The 17942-nt window shown below is 44.7% G+C and overlaps 1 protein-coding gene across 2 annotated transcripts in view; it reads right to left on the reverse strand.

The window, feature by feature from the left end:
• LOC102992180 (A-kinase anchor protein 17B) overlaps positions 1–17942 on the reverse strand; it is a 109928-nt gene that overhangs the window by 15522 nt on the left and 76464 nt on the right. The window contains exon 1 of one of the 2 annotated variants that reach the window (XM_024128047.3): positions 6011–6089. The exons of the other annotated variant lie outside the window; for it this stretch is intronic. The gene's annotated coding sequence lies outside the window, so the exon portion shown is untranslated. Of the gene's footprint in view, positions 1–6010; positions 6090–17942 lie in introns of those variants that run through there. 2 annotated transcript variants of the gene reach the window in all.

Genomic DNA, 17942 nt, shown 5'->3' on the forward strand with positions numbered 1-17942 from the left:
TGCATGGTGGGCGCACGTGCACGCGCACACATACACACCTCTCTACAAAGTCTGGAAGGAGGTACATCAAATTGTCAACATTTCATCTGGGAAATGGATTAGGAGTATTCTTGTTTCAATTTTTGAATGTTTAAAACAAATGTGCTAATTTTGTATTAAAACTTTTTATTAAAAAGAGGAAACTCACATGATAATAACAAACTATTGAAAGGAAGCAGCTCACAGTTGCTGATACAAACTGGCCCAGAAAAGAATCAAAACAGAGTAATACAGGAGCAACTCTCTTTTCTCATCAAAGACACCCCTCTGTCTGCCACCACTGTAAATGCCCACAGGCATCTGGACCCATAACCCAAGTTTGTGTGAGTCCTGACTGAAGCCTGGGAGATCAGACTAGGACTTTGGGTGATGAAGGAGCACTGGGCCACTTCAACACTAGCTGTACCATAGGCTGCAGAAGTTATTTTTAAAAACTGCCTTATTGAAGCATAATTGATATATGATAAACCACATTTCGTATCAAAAGTGTACAGTTTAGGGCTTCCCTGGTGGCGCAGTGGTTGGGAGTCCGCCTGCCGATGCAGGGGACGCCGGTTCGTGCCCCGGTCCAGGAGGATCCCACATGCCGCGGAGCGGCTGGGCCCGTGAGCCATGGCCGCTGAGCCTGCGCGTCCGGAGCCTGTGCTCCGCAAAGGGAGAGGCCACAGCGGTGAGAGGCCCGCGTACCGAAAAAAAAGAAAAAGTGTACATTTTGAAGAGTTTTGACATATCTTTACACACTTATGAACCCATCACCACAATCAAGAGAGTGAAAATGCCCATCACCCCCTTCAGCTTCCTCGTGCCCCTTTGTAATCCTCCCCCCACCTCCAGTGACCACTGATTTGGCTGCAGAATGTTTAAGTCTTAACTGATTTATTTTATAGCAAAAGCAGACAGATGTTTCTGGAAAATACTCATAGTTACAATCCAATATTCAACTTTCACAGGTGCTTTCTTCTAAATCAGGAGAGTTTCTCAATTCTAAGCTTAAATGTGCCAATCCTTGAATCCAGTTAAAGCTGTACGAGGCCCTACTTTGCTCTTGAAAAATAGGTTTAAAAAGGTTTGTGCTTTTCTCCCCATACAATCTCTGTTTTTAACCCTGTTTAAACATGTTCAAAAAGTAATCTGTTGCTCACCATTGCTAATCATTAGAGAAATGCAAATCAAAACTACAATGAGGTATCACCTCACACCAGTCAGAATGGCCATCATCAAAAAATCTACAAACAATGAATGCTGGGGAGGGTGTGGAGAAAAGGGAACCCTCCTACACTGTTGGTGGGAATGTAAATGGATACAGCCACTATGGAGAACAGTATGGAGGTTCCTTAAAAAACTACAAATAGAACTACCATACGACCCAGCAATCCCACTACTGGGCATATATCCGGAAAAGACAAAAACTCTAATTCGAAAAGATACATGCACCCCAATGTTCACAGCAGCACCATTTATAATAGCCAAGACATGGAAGCAACCTAAGTGTCCATTGACAGCTGAATGGATAAAGGAGCTGTGGTATATATTTATATATATATATATAATATATGTATATATATTATATATATATATATATATTACTCAGCCATAAAAAAGAATGAAGTAATGTCATCTGCAGCAACATGGATGGACCTAGAGATTATCATACAAAGTGAAGTCAGACAAAAACAAGTATTATATATCACTTATATGTGGAATCTAAGAAAAAATGATACAAGTGAACTTATTTACAAGACAGAAACAGACTCAGGGACATAGAAAACAAACTTCTGGTTACCAAAGGGGAAGGGGGGGTGATAAATTAGGAGTTTGGGATTAACAGATACATACTACTATATATAAAATAGATAAACAACAAAGACCTACTGTATAGCACAGGGAACTATACTCATTATCTTATAATAACCTATAATGGAAAAGAATCAGATATATATAGATATATAGATATATATATATATAACTGAATCACTTTGCTGTACACCTAAAACTAATACAACGTTGTAAACCAACTATACTTCAATTTAAAAAGGTAATCTAGGGCTTCCCTGGTGGCGCAGTGGTTGCGCGTCCGCCTGCCGATGCAGGGGAGCCGGGTTCGCGCCCCGGTCTGGGAGGATCCCGCGTGCCGCGGAGCGGCTGGGCCCGTGAGCCGTGGCCGCTGGGCCTGCGCGTCCGGAGCCTGTGCCCCGCGGCGGGAGGGGCCGCAGCAGGGGGAGGTCCGCATACCACAAAAAAAATAAATAAATAAAAAAATAAAAAGGTAATCTACTTAAATTAGATATATTATTTAGTAGATATACATTTTATGTATATTTATATATATTAATAAAAATATATCTACCCAAATAGGTGGAATTACTGAGATCAAGTTATTAGGATATGATTTAAAATTGATTCTTTTTTAAAAAAATTTATTTACTTTTGGCTGTGTTGGGTCTTCGTTGCTGCACGCAGGCTTTCTCTAGTTGTGGCTCGCGGGCTCTAGAGCGCAGGCTCAGTAGTTGTGGCACGTGGGCTTAGTTGCTCCGTGGCATGTGGGATCTTCCCGGACCAGGGCTTGAACCCGTGTCCCCTGCATTGGCAGGCGGATTCTTAACCACTGCGCCATCAGGGAAGCCCTAAAATTGATTCTTTAGAATGACCTAATTTGCCCTCTAAATACCCTTTTTAAAAAATTGAGGTAAATTGGTTTATAACATTATATAAATTCCATGCGTATAACATCATATTTCTACTTTTTTTTTTTTTTTGGCCGCAGCACGCACCTTGCAGGATTTTAGTTCCCCAACCAGGGATTGAACCCCAGCCCTGAAAGTGCTGCATCCTAACCATTGGACTGCCGGGGAACTCCCTTATATTCCCACTTCTGTATACACTACAGTGTGCTCACCACCAAAAATTTAGTTTCTATCTATCACCATACAGTTGACCCCCTTTACCCATCTCACCCTCCTGGCTGCGCCTTCCCCTCTGGTAACCACTAGTCTGTTCCCTGTATCTATGTGTTTGTTTCGTTTAGTTTGCTAATTTATTTGGGGGTTTCCTGTTTGCTTGTTTTTTATATTCCACATGTGAGTGAAATCATATAGTATCTATCTTTCTCTGTCTGACTTATTTTACATAGCATAATACCCTATTAAAAAAAAAGATAAAATCTTGCCATTTGTGACAACATGGATGGACCTTGGGACTATTATGCTAAATTCCCTTTTAATGTGTCTGTGGTTCAACTGACAGTAATGGTAGAATTCATTAACAATTTTCCCATCATTTTTACCAATCACTATCAAATGCAAAGGTTTAAGAGCCTAATATAAACTGAGCCCTGATGGCAAGGAATGTCATAAGTACAGCCTCCATAAATTATCAAAAAGTTGAATTTTAATAAAGATTTTCAACTAGTCCCATGTTCTAGTATGTTCCACTATGACCTCCCCAGCCCCTTCACACATACACACATCTTTCTTCTAGTCTTGTGATTAAAAGCAACACCACTGAGATCACTTATTCTTTAACGCCTTTGCAGAGGCAAATGAGAGCTCCTCTAACCTTCAAAAATTAGAGTTATTCAATAATGTTTACACAGTGTGCATTCCAGCAGTATCTTGTGTACATAGCTCTACCAAAGCATTTCACTCAACAGCTCTCAATGCCAGAACATTTCTAGCAGCTTCTCAGAGAAACGTGGCTGCTTTCTCTAGTCATGGGTCCGCCTCATCTTCCTGCCTCTATACCTAATAGCAAAGCTGACTGAATAGCAGTAGAATAAGAGATTAGAGAAAAGGAAACAGTTTTGAGATATTTCCACAAGCCTAAAACAGTTGTTTGAACCTGCGGTGAAAATTCAATAAATTCTACGGGCTCTGCATCCAAAGTTCCTCCAATACCTTCTCTCATTTCAGAAGATACTAGAGAGATTCCTCTGCTACACCTCAGGTGTTTTAGATCAGAACTATGACTTGAAAACTTTAAAAGCACTTGAGTCATGAGCAAAGTATCCCTCATCCATTTTCTTTCCCTTTTTTTCACTCTCATAAATATTTGCTTCAGAGCGCTAGCAAGGGCATTTGAGTCACGTTTTTTAAAAACAGTGAAAAAAAAACAGGACCATCTGCACAACTCAGTATCCTCTTTCGAAGTAGTCCTTTGCTGCCTTTCTTTTTTCTTCAGGCTTTTGAACCTTAAAGTTAAGTCATTTTGAAAGCATTTAAGATGTATAAAGTTATATCGACATATTTATTGTCAGCGGGACAGCCAAAATGTATTTGGGTCAAATCAACATAGCCAATTTCCAAACTTCCCAACTAGTACAGAATCCCCGTAAGTCTTGACCAAACAGAAGTCTTCCCTGCTTTTTCAGTCAAGAGGTCATGGATGAACTTTCATGTGTTTTGATACAACATTAGCCCAAACAACAATTTTAAAACTGAGGCTGACCATATGCTCTGATCTTGAAAAATCTTTAAATCACATCATTAAAATGAGCAGCACGCAGTGTTGCAACAAGTGGAATACAACCAATATAGGACCCCCCAAATGCCGAAATTCCCAAATTAAGATGGTCCTGAAGGGTTTATTGTGGCACTGGGGGCTTTCAGGGCAGAAAGGAAGTGACTTTTGGAGACCTGCAGCAATGGTAAATTTGTGACCATGAAATACTGGAGTCCTGCTGAGAGAGAATCTCTTCTACCAGCACTCAAAGAAAATCTGCTCTAAGGTAGAGTTTAGTATGGGGAATTTTGATCTTGAAATGAAGAAAACTGGATTTGTGTTAATTCACCTCTTTGGGCAACTTAATTTCCTGTTTTTGTTTCCCTATTTTAAAAGATCATACGAATGTTTCCTTTATGCAGTAATGTTGGTCAAAGCAAAGTGATTCTGAGACTAATAAAAATAAATTAACCCAATTAGCCATAAAAAAGAACGAAATGTTGACATTTGCAGCAATGTGGATAGACCTAGAGAATATTATGCTTAGTGAAATAAGTTAGACAGAGAAATACTAATACTATATGATATCACTTATATTTGGAATCTAAAAAACAATACAAATGAATATATATACAAAACAGACAGCCTCACAGACATAGAAAATAAACTTATGGTTACCAAAGGGGAGAGGGAGGTGGGGAGGGACAAATTAGAGGCATGGGATTAACAGATACAAAATACTATACATAAAATAGATAAGCAACAAGGATATACTGTGTAGCACAGGGAATTATACCCAGTATCTTGTAATAACCTATAATGGAATCTAATCTGCAAAAATACTGAATCGCTATGCTGTACACCTGAAACTAACACAATATTATAACTCAACTATACTTCAATTAAAAAATAAATTAACCTAAAGAAAGGTTTGTGTTAGGCCTTTCTGTGCATATTGCATTTACATAACTCTGTTAGTGAGTACAGGAGTCACTCCATGGTTGCAAGAGAGGGAGCTATTTTTTAAAATACGCACAGGGCAGTCGGCAGACCCATCTCACCAATCTTCTGGTCTTTTGCCCCCTTTTTTTGGCATCAGGAACATTTTTGTTATAGATCACCTCTCTCTAGACACTTCCAGCTAGGAATACCACTTTAAACCTTGGATTGATTTATTTTGATGCTTCTAAAGTAGAATCATTGCTTTCTCTTCTTCACATTAAAAAAAAAAAGCTATCAGGGATTTAAGAGAACGTGGCTATCTTCTGTACTTTTGCCTGACTCACTGAAGAGTCGGAGTATTATATGTGGGAAATGCATGCCATCAAGTCACCAGTGTTTTGCTTCTCTGAAGATTACCAGCAAAATTCCTGCCCACAAGTCGCCACCTACAGGGGAAAAGCAACCTTTACATGGGACCGTACTTGGCACTTCTAAGCAGTTTGTGAGAACCGCGGTATTTCGCAACCTTTTTAAAATCCCAGGGTAAATTTATTTGAATATAAGGCCTGCAGAAGAGGATATTACCCAATACCTTCTGGCGAAAATGTGATCAAGGGAAGAAAGATTGGAGAAGCCACAGTTCATGTGAACTCTTCATGGTGGACCACTGTGTCGTGGCATCCTGACCACGGAACGCTGCCAGAGAGAAAGAGGGACAAAGTCAAAAGCAGATGAGGTGGTTTTAAAAGCCAACTGTATATTTATGATTTTCAGCACGAACAGCGTGTGAGGTTTACACAGGTACTTACGGACCATCACAATCTGGGTTTTGCACCTGCTGAATAACAATTCCAGATATTGACGTGATCAACACATTTCTCATTTTTCATGCCTATAGGAAATTTCTGTAGAAATTCTATACAGAGATACAGTCTATAGAAACGCTATAGGGTTACTATCCCCCTTCCCGGGGATTTGTGTTTTCCAATTTTTTTCTTTTGAAAGAGCACTACTCTCTCCAAAAGAGTACCACTACCACTCTGTACTGCTAGTATGAGAACAAGCAACCCTAATGAAAATCTTTGTACAGATCTTTTAAAAAACTGTTTCCTCGGGCTTCCCTGGTGGCGCAGTGGTTGAGAGTCCGCCTGCCGATGCAGAGGAAATGGGTTCGTGTCCCGGTCCGGGAAGATCCCACGTGCCGCGGAGCGGCTGGGCCCGTGAGCCATGGCCGCTGAGCCTGCGCGTCCGGAGCCTGTGCTCCACAACGGGAGAGGCCACGTCCGGAGCCTGTGCTCCGCAAAGGGAGAGGTCACAACAGTGAGAGGCCCGCGTACCGCAAAAAAAAAAACCAAACAACTGTTTCCTCAAAATATGTTCCCATGTCAAAGGCTAGGAATACGTTTATATGGCTCATTACATATTGTCAAGTTGTTCTCCTGGAAGATAAAGTCAGTTTATCATGCCATCAGCAGTGTTAACATGCCTGATTTCCTGGCAGCCCCGTTCACATTGGATCCTCATCGTTTTGATTTCTGCTACCTTTGTTAGTATATAGCGGTGACTTAAAGTGGCTCTAATTTGCAGTTAATTTTCCTGTAGGTTGAAGCTCCAGCCAAGCCGGACACTGATATTCAACCGCCTATTCAATGTCTCCAAGCTGAATGTTCCATTTGCATCTCAACCTTAATTTCCCTCCCCTGCAAACCTGCCCCCCACCTCAGACTTACTTCCCCCACCCAGTGACTCCCATCTCCCTAAATAGAGCCACCCTTCACTCAGGTGCTCAGGCTCAGAACCAGGCGTTCTTCCTTGCCTCCTCTCGGATTCAGTCCTTCAGCAAGCCCATTCGATTCCACCTTGACCGTACATTCCAAATCCATCTCCGTCTTCGCGGCTACCCCCTGGGTCCGCACCACCATCGTCTCTAACCTGGATGATTGCAACAGCCAGGCTTCCCTGGTGGCGCAGTGGTTAAGAATCCGCCTGCCAATGCAGGGGACACGGATTCGAGGCCTGGTCCGGGAAGATCCCACATGCCGCAGAGCAACTAAGCCCGTACACAACTACTGAGCCTGCGCTCTAGAGCCCGCAAGCCACAACTACTGAGCCCACATGCTGCAACTACTGAAGCCTGCACGCCTAGAGCCCATGCTCCACAACAAGAGAAGCCACTGCAATGAAAACCCTGCGCACCGCAACGAAGAGTAGCCCCCGCTCGCCGCAACTAGAGAAAGCCTGCGCACAACAACAAAGACCCAACACAGCCAAAAATAAATATATAAATTAATTAATTAATTAAAAAAAAACAAAACCCTTCAGTGGCTCCCCAGCATGCTTTGAACCAAATCCAAACTGCTTCTCCTCAAATACAACCCCTGCCCACCTCTTTCAACCCATCCTGTATGCTCTTCCCCTACTGTCCTTGTCCTCTCAGTCCAAGTCACATTGGCCTTGCTTACTGCTTTTTTTTTTTTGAAAAGCAACATTTATTAGAACCAATACGAGGGGGAGAGAATGAGGTCTGCATCAGGTGTCAGTTGTGGAAACACATAAATTGCCTACTTTTAAACATTTACATTTAAAAGGTGAACATATATATATATACCACTTATCCTAAAAAAAAAAAAATCAAAAGCAGACATGTTTGGCTTAAATAAAACCAAACCCACCCCACCCCCCAGTCTGTAAGTTCCAGGAGAGCAGGTAGGGACTGTATTTGTCTGCTTCACCATTTTCTCTTCAGAGCCTAGAACAGAGCCTGGCACATGGTAGGGACTTAACAATACTAAGTCTTACCTGAAACAAAGAATTTCCTCATCAACTACATATGAAACAGACTCACAGACATAGAAAACAAACTTATGGTTACCAAAGGGGAAAGGCAGGGGGAGGGATAAATTAGGAGCTTGGGATTAACAGATACACACCACTATATTTAAAATAGATAAACAACAAGGATTTATTGTACAGCACAGGGAACTATGTTCAATACCTTGTAATGACCTATAATGGAAAAGAATCTGAAAAATAATACACACACACACACACACACACACATTTGTATAACTGAATCACTTTGCTATATACCAGAAACTAACAAAACATTGTAAATCAACTATACTTCAATTTCTTTTTAAAAAAAAAGGTGTTGCTCCCATATTGAAAATACTAATAATAGCACATGGAGATGAATAGTGAAATGCTAATACAGAGCTGCTTTTTCTTTCAAGGCTCCCAAAGCCACTAACATTAATCAGTGAACGTGGAGATCAGGCAAGTGCACATACCAAGCAGCTACTCCATTTAAGACACTTTGGGGGCTATAATGGTGAGCTACCCTCAAATAACTGTGTCTAGAAAGTGAAAGAAATTATGACAACTGCAATCTGAGGAAGAAAATGGTGAGTGCCATGGGAAGCACAGGATACTGTGGGCCACAAAGAAGTGATAATGGCTTTAACACTCTTCCTCATGAAATGAGTGTCAGAATTCCTGGGACTAGACTTCAGTGGTTTTCAAATGTGTTAGCACCGTGCCCTGCAAAAGTGGTGGGACGTGCGTAGTTACAGTTGATTGTAGTTGTCACAACTGGCACAGGGACAGGCACCGCTGTCACTGGGTGAGCAGGGGGCCAGACTTGCTAAATGCCCTGCAGGGCCTGGACAGATCTGCACAGTGAAGACCTCTCACCCCAAATGCCAGCACAGAAATGGCTCGTACCTGTCCCTCTAGAACATACGAAGTGCCGTCAGCGAAGTCCAGATTAACCTTTTTAACACATTGCTTCTTAGGTCATCGTTTGTGAGTTGGTTTTTGCCCCTGAACTCTTTTCATCATTTTGACCCAGATCCTATTCACACCAAGTATTCAGTGGAAAGAAAACCTGAGTCCAAGCAAGGCCCTCCAGTCTATCTCTTGGGGACCCAGCAGAGTGGGCTTCGAAACCCCAGCCCAGAGGAAAGGTACCACGTAAGGACGATGCTCAGTTCCTGGCCAGTAGCCCTTCCCAGCCATGGCCACAGCATGCCTGTGTGTTAAGACTATTTGCATTTCAGATTCGGTTCTTCTGCAGGTCTGACAATTCCCTAATTACACAGTAAGAAAAGAAGCCAATCCTGGATTAGCATCTTCCTGAGTGGGGGCTTGTTTCCCTAGAGTAGGGGTCTGGAACCCACAGGGTCAGATGCGTCCCAGGACGTGGGGGACGTGCCCCCGGCTAAGAAGTCAGCACTGCACAGCCCTGCCTAGCGAAACCCTGACCAAGTCTTCTGCCATTTTAAGAGAAGCTGAAAATCCTGATTTTTATTGGGCTCTTTGGTTTTTCAACGTTGGTCCCTAATTCAATTGCTTTTTAAAATATTGTACAGGCTGAAGCACATCCATCTAGGGCTGAACTTGACCCTGGACCCCTAGCTTGCTCCTTCTTCTTGGTTACATGTACCCAGTGCTCCCCAGAGGTTCGGGAAATTTTAAAACAAGAGTTAAATATGCTGGACTTCCCTGGTGGCACAGTGGTTGAAAATTCACCTGCCAATGCAGGGGACAAGGGTTCAATCCCTGGTCCAGGAAGACCCCACATGCTGTGGAGCAACTAAGCCCGTGCACCACAACTACTGAGCCTGCGCTCTATAGCCCGCGAGCCACAACTACTGAGCCCAAGTGCTACAACTACGGAAGCCCACGCGCCCTAGAGCCCAGGCACCACAACAACTGAGCCCACGTGCCGCAACTACTGAAGCCTGCCCACTCTAGGGCCCATGTGCCACAACTACTGAGCCCACATGCTGCAACTACTGAAGCCCGCAAGCCTAGAGCCTGTGCTCCGCAACAAGAGAAGCCACCGCAGTGAGAAGCTGCAATAAAGAGTAGCCCCCGCTCACCGCAACTAGGCAACTAGAGAAAGCCCACGCACAGCAGCGAAGACCCAATGCAGCCAAAAAAAACAAAAACAAAAACAAAAACAAAAACAAAAAAACTGGGCAAGGTTCTCAAGAAAGAGCAAGGCAGGGCTGGGCTCAGGGACCCAGGTAGGGCACACCAAGGGACTAGGACTGGCTTTGCCTTGCTCTTCTTTGCTCAAAAATTCTCAACCTCTCCCTCATTCTTACTGCATCAAGTCACAAGTTCCTTTCAAGGCTCTCCAGAATACGACTCCACCCCACCTCACCAGCCTTATATTTCATCATGCCCTGTGTCCACCCCCCAGTCTAGTTGGGCAGTCTCCCTTGAGTTCCTTCAGACATGTCCACCCCCTCTCTCCAAATGTCCTCTCTCCCTATGTAAGTCCCGCCCACCCTTTAAAGCCTTGCTCACATCCCACCTCATTTATGAAACCTCCTCTGTGACATGAAACAGTAAAATGCTTTCGAGCTCAAGGGCTGGTGTCAACCAGACCTGTGTTCAAATCCCACCTCTGACGTTGACCAGCTGAGTGATTTACCTAACCTCTTTGAGCTTCAGAAGGTGATAATAGTGCCTACCTTACAGAATTTTTGAAGGTTTAAGGAAAATGATGCAAGAAAGTATTTAACGCTCATAAGTGCTCAGTTAAGGTGAGCTTATTATTATCATGGCTGACCTTCCCTGTAAGTGGTCCAGCCCTTACGCTGTCTCTTCTGAGCACAACACCACTGGATTCCATGCGGTCCACGTCTGCTCAGACTGTGCCCCAGGCATTAGTCTACGTCAGCCTCCAGCTTGCTTTAAAGCATCTTAAAGTTCCAGGATCATGTTGGATATAACATCGAACTGACACAAGCCCAAAGGGGACACTGAGAGAGTTGCACAAGTAACACCACGCTGGCTCTGGAACAACTCAGCGAAAGTCCCTCTCTCTAGCAAAGGCAGGAATGCATGCTGGGAAGACAAACACGTAGCCAGTCTCCGTGGCAGAGAGCTGCTTCAGCATCTGAAACAAATCTCTCTTCCTCACACACACACACACACACACACACACATACCACCACTGCCACCACCATTACCTTCACATTCCCAAATCTCTGCGCCTCGCCTTTCCTTCTGATGCTGAAGATGACACATGAAGTCAGTCAAAGGCCACTCTCTTTGCATGAGTGTATGACAGGGAACCCAGACAAATGGGCCACACTGCAGGTGTGCTCTTTGGCTGGGACTACATGGAAATCTCATGCCCCATCACAGCAGCCAAGATGGTCTCTGCTGGCTCTGCCCTTCCCCCCCCATGTTACTCCACCTCCAGTCAGCCCTACCCATCCTCTGATATACATGATAGCTGGCATCCCCTGGGCACCCGTGCCAGCGGGCCTATTCCACTTGTCACTTTCTCTGTGCTTAACAAGAGCCAAAGTAAAAATATCTTCATGTACCGTTACTCCATGCTTCAAGTCACTCCATGCTTTGAGGGACTCCCTCCCAAACAAAGACACAGGGCACAGAAAAATGTTACTACTGGAATGCCACATTCTTTAAAGAACAAACAAAAAATTCAGAACTGGAGAGATCCCAACTATATTATCCCCAAGAGTGGTTTTCTCAGCATGAAGAGTGAGCCCTATCCCTGCACAAGTTTACGCTCTCAACAGCATGAAGTTCCAAAGTTAGATCAGAGGAACAGGACCAAATGGGCCTGATCTTTGAGACCTTAATCTCAATCTAGAAAAGATACAGAGAAAGTGAAAAAGTCCAAAGGGTAACCAGTCCTCATGCTGGAACCCGGTGTTCCGATAAATCTCACTCCTCGGAGTTAGCAACATTCAAAAGTTCTCCGGTAGTGGCTGGCTTTAAAAAAAATCGCAAAATGCAGGAGACCAAACGTAAAGAAGATGCGAGTCCCAAGGACCAAGAATACCTGATTGCCCCGCATTCGGGGACGGCAGTTTCTCCTACAGCATGGGCCTCTCCAACTTGCTTCCTCCCTGGAAGCAAGCTCAGGACCCCAAACCAAGCTCAGGACCCCGTGACCGTGGGTGAGCCCTGCTACCCCAGTCAGATTGAGAACAGTTTTATTCCACCCGCGCTGGAAACCTCAAGAGAGACTCTCGACAAATCCCTGAAGCCAAGGACCGGGTCACAGGGCGGCGGGGGCGGCGGCGCCCTGCTGCTGATTAATTGGATGAGTGCACAGGAGCAGGGGGGGAAGCAGAGCGCCCGGCCCGTGGCGTGCGGACCAAACAGGAGAGGGCACCTTCAGTTCCCGTTAACGGGATGCCACCGCCAGCGTACCCCAGGGGAATGCTTCGAGTGACCTCGGCGGGAGCAGCGGCCGAAGCGAGCCCTTGAGTGGGTGCCAGAGCGCCCCCTAGTGCGGCTCCAGGACCGGGGGACTTGCGGCAAGGTCTAGGGTGAAGGGAGAGGACCAGGGGAAGAGCCCAGGCGCATCTCTGGAAACTCTTTGACTCTGCAGGGGCTGGCGGAGTGACCCGGGTCTCCTGAGCATCCCCTCCCCAATCCCCGCCGAGGGTCTGGAGTGGCCCTGTCTGCAGGCACCCAGCTCCCATAGGCCAGGCCGGCCGGCCGGCCGGCCGAGACGCAGCGGGACGTGGCTGCTGCTCTGCAAGCAGAGCGGAGGACATTTACCGGGAGCCTGGGAAGCCGCTGTGTCTCCACTCGGGTCTCCGCTGGGGTACCCGGACTGCCGCTGCCGCCGCCTCTTTCCAGTCGCCGCAGTCTCAACCTGCAAACCTCCCAGTGGCTCCCTGCGACTGTAGCCCGCGAGGCCAGCTGTTGAATGGCTCGCGTCGAGCGCACGGGGCGCAGAAGCGTCCCCGCCGCATCCAAGTCGGCGACGCAGGCGCGCCTCCCGGTGCCAACGCCCCGTGCGCCCCTCGCCCCGCTGCGGCCCTGGCGAGCTCGCGCAGCCGACTCCCGGCTCCAGGCTGCGGACTCCCAGCTCCCTGCTCCTGGCTGCGGGCTCGCCTGCCGGCCGGCCCTCTAGCTCCCCTCGGTGGGCTCTCGCCAAGTCAATTGCCTCCCCTCGCGGGCTCCGCCCCCCTCGCTGCCATCCCTCAACTTGCCCGCAGGACCAATGGCAACAATAGACTAGTCCCGCCCCTTCGATTCCCCCGGGGCCAATCGCCTTCTCCTGAGGACCCATTCAAGTAACCCCGCCCCTCTCGTGCGGCAAAGCCCCAGCCAAAGTTTATCCCACTGCGCGGTTGCTCTTGACGATTGCAAGGCTTTGCCAGGCTCCCCCCACCCCCACCCCCGGACGGAATTACAGTGATTTAGAGGCTGCAACTCACCTGGTCTGCCGACCTCCACACGACCTATTTGCTTTGAATAAAGTAGTATAAGAAAGCGAACGAGAGAGGTACCCTTATCCACCTCATCCCTGAGGCAGGACTGCTGAGAAATGTACGCGCGCTTGGCCAGCACTTACACATCACAGGATCAGCAAGAACCTCGAAGGTCATCGACTGACTCTATCCTCGCACTGGTTGTTTTTGCTTTGGGCTTTTGGTTTTGTTCTCCCACGTACAGGGTCCCTGCCCTCTAGTCTGAACAACTTCCAATGACAAGGACTCACTGGCTCCACAGACCACCGCTTGGGTCTCTGCCTCGTGGCTTGAGGCTGAGTGAAACCGGCCCTCTGGTAACTTCACGCAAAGCCAGCTTTGCCCCTCTTCCCCATGGTGGTCCAACAATTTGAAGACAAGTCTTCCGGCCCCACAATTCTTCCAGACTAGAGTCTGCTCCAAAGACCTGGGTTCAAGGCTCTGCTTCGAGTTTAAGCCAATTCCCTTATATCTTTCAAAAGTAGAAAGCAGGAACTGAGTCTAACCTCCCCCACACATCGCCCCAACCCCAGGGCACAGACGCTTCTACCTGATCATGTCCCTTGCCCAGCCACTAGACTCTTCTACTCTAGCTTCTTAAGGATGGCATTTGCTTTCCTGACTGCCATATCACATGGCTGATGCATATTAGATTTATTGTCAACTCACCCTGGGGCTATTTCTCACTGCTGCTGCTACCACAAGGGTCTGTTTTCTACTTGATTAGCTGGTAAATGTCACTGGGTTTTGCTTGGGGGCAGGGGTACTAATTTCACTCTCTTCTACTGAGACCTCTTTGCCTGCTCATTCTGTCCTAAATCTCTCTCCATCTCTGCTTGCTACCACTGCCTTGCTCCAGCCCCCATCCTGTTTGCACAACTGCCAAAGAGCCTCCTAACCGGGCCGCTTGCCTCTAGCCTTGCACCCTCCTGGCTGGCCTTCCAAATATCCTCTCCTCACCCATTTTACACCAGAAGCGAGAGTTGTCGCTAAAACACAAATATAATCATTCCACCACACTCCAACTTCAAAGCCCATCCCAGCTTCGAATCCTTTTCTACTTCCTTTCTGCCCTCCTTTGCTTTCAGGATAAGATCCAAAACCCATGGCAAAGCATATAAAACCCTTGGTGATCTGGCCTTGCAGCCTCATTTCCAGTGGTTCCACCTCCACCACAGAGCACTCTACGCTTCAGGTCAAAAACTCCCTGTTGTTTCTCAAATGAGCCATGGTCTCCAACACTTCTATGCCTTTGATACAAAGTCTGGAATAACCTGCTTCCTACCCTCCTAATCCTGACCTACAACACACTGATGTATTTTTTTTTTTTAATTGAAGTATAGTTGACTTACAATATTGTATTAGTTTCAGGTGTACAGTAAAGTGATTTGGTTTTATATATATATATATATATATATATATATTCTTTTTCAGATTCTTTTCCATTATAGGTTATTACAAGATATTGAATATAGTTCCCTGTGCTATACAGTAAGTCCTTGTTGTTTATTTTATATACAATAGTATGTATCTGTTAATCTCAAACTCATAATTTATCCCTCCCCCCCTTTCCCCTTTGGTAACCATAAGTTTGTTTTGTATGTCTGAGTCTGTTTCTGTTTTATAAATAAGTTCATTTGTATTATTTCTTTAGATTCCACATATAAGGGATATCATATTTGTCCTTCTCCGTCTGACTTACTTCACTTAATATAGTAATCTCTAGGTCCATCCATGTTGCTGCAAATGGCAACATTTCATTCTTTTTATGGCTGAGTAATATTCCATTGTATATATACACCACATCTTCTTTATCCATTCATCTGTTGATGGACACTTAGGTTGCTTCTATGTCTTTGCTGTTGTAAATCACACTGGTGTATCTTATTCATCCATTGAATCACATGTTTATACAGGGGGCAGAAACATGTGATTTTTAAAAAATTTTATTTGATCCCTCCATCAGGTGCTTCCAAGTAGAATGTAACAATCCTGCTTCCAATCACATTGCTACACAGACATCAGGCCACCGATTGCAATGATTGGTTTGGACTTCTTCTCATCCAAATAACTGAAGGGTTGGGGGAGACTGAAACTGGGATTTTCTTTCTTGCCAAGTATCATTAAGTAATACTCAAACTTACTCCATTAAGGTTGGCAGTTTGAAGGCCAGAGGTTGTGGCCCTTTTCCTTCATGTTTACATTAACTTACAAAAACCCAGCTTATTAAAGTGTTCTGCGTGTGTGTATGTACTTATCGTGTGAGTGTGTTGGGTCCTTTTTTCTTTTTTTTTTAAGATCAGGATAAATTAAACCACATTGTACACCTCCAACTTACACAATATGTGTATATGTTAATTATATCTCAATAAAAAATGTATATACAAGAGGATCAGGACAGCAATTTGTGACATATTATAGGTGTTCATGTTTCTGGGTCTGAAGAGAAAGCACATGAACAGGACTGTATGCTGTAAAAATGAATCAACTGGAATCACACAATTACAGAACTCCAGTGTTAAAGGGGGCTTTTAAGCTAATGTAATCAAACCCCACCCTAGATGCTAGAATGACTGTGTGGGCAGTTTTTCAGGTTCTTTACAAAGTTCTTAGGTCCCTGGCCTCTGAAAGCAGGCTTTGTTCTTACCGCTAAAATATATGGCTTTGCCCAGCTAAGTGCTTTGAGGGGCACCTGGAATGCTTCTGTGTCCATTTTTTCCCTCTAGGGTTAGACGGGTCCTCAGGACCTCCTCTTTCAAAATGCAGATCGCACTTGGAAGATCCACATGCTAACGTTTATTAGTTATCAACCCTTAGCATAAGGTAAGCAGTATAGCTTAATAGGAAAAAAAAATTTAAGGTACCTGTACAAACAGGAGTTTTCAAAGTGTTTTCATTTATTTTGTTGTATTTGATCCTCATAGTAACCTGAGTAAATATCTTGATTTCCATTTTACGGGGGAGGAAGCTAAGACTCACCTAGGTTAAATCATTCCTCAGGGTATTTGAATTCCAGCTCTGCTATTAACCTTGGACACATGACCATGCCACTCTAGGCCTCGGTTTCCCCATCTATAAAATCAAATGAGATGCTTTCCAAGGTTTCTTTCAGCTCTGTCTCTAATCCCTTGTCTCCTGCTGGCTGAGATCAGGGAACTGGGGGCCTGGGCATTTTCATGGTGGCAGGAAATAATTTTGGCACTAGAGATACATTTTGGAAAGGACAAGCTCTGGTGGAATGCCAAAGCTGACAGCATGAGAGCAGTGAATACTAGAAGCAAGGCAATCTGAGAAAGGAAAGACAAGGGGCCCTGAACTCCAAACCCACCTACTCCCTAGCTCTATAATACAACCACTGCCATTCCAACTGTGAACTCAACATTCCAACTTATTTGCTTTAGTGATTAAAAAATCTTCTATGCAAATCTTAATTAAAGTATGCTTTGGCAAACTATTTTATCATATTCAGACATAATTACCACAATAAATTACATAAAGAAATCTATTGTGTGTCCCCTGCTTATTCCACATAGCAAAAGGGCCAAAAAGAAATTGCAGCCGAAGGAAGTCATTTGGAAGGAAAACCAAGAGGCAAATGGATGCATTCTAATAATTTGTGCAAGTCCAGCGGTGACACACTCCCCATCCCCCGCTCACTCATTTGCTGAGGACTAGAGGACCACTGAGACACAGCTAATCTAAGGGCTATGCACTTGCTTAATCTTCCCACGAAAATACAGGCTTTATGCCTAATATAAAAGGAATTTAAGATGCCAGGTGAGAGTGGTGATCTTTAAACTGGTTGTGCAAGAAACTGAGAGTTAATTCCTAAGATGATAAGCCTACTTAATAGTCTGTTCTTTTTGGAGTGATTAAAAACATGTTTAATTACAGTAGAATCAGTTTTGGCTTCCAGACATCTAATCACTTTTTCAGTAAATGGCTCTAAAGTCAGAATAAATAACACTAACCTACTTCACTGAGTTCTTACAAGGATTAATTAATTGATTTTAAAGGGTTTCAGAAGCTTTATAAAACAGTGGCCTAGCAATCAGGAGACCTAAATTTAGTGCAGACTCTGCCTTTAATAGCTGTGTGGCCTAGAGTGATTGATTTTTTTTTTTTACATATTGCAGTCATTTATTTCTATAAAATGTCTAGAAAAGGCAAATCCATAGACAGAAAGCAGATTAGTGATTGCCTGGCACTAGTAATAGGAGGGGCACTGACTGCATATGGGCAAAAGGGATCCTTTGGAGGTAATGGAAA

This window comes from Physeter macrocephalus, chromosome 21, assembly GCF_002837175.3.
Source record: "Physeter macrocephalus isolate SW-GA chromosome 21, ASM283717v5, whole genome shotgun sequence".
In the NCBI taxonomy this organism is placed as follows: Eukaryota; Metazoa; Chordata; class Mammalia; order Artiodactyla; family Physeteridae; genus Physeter; species Physeter macrocephalus.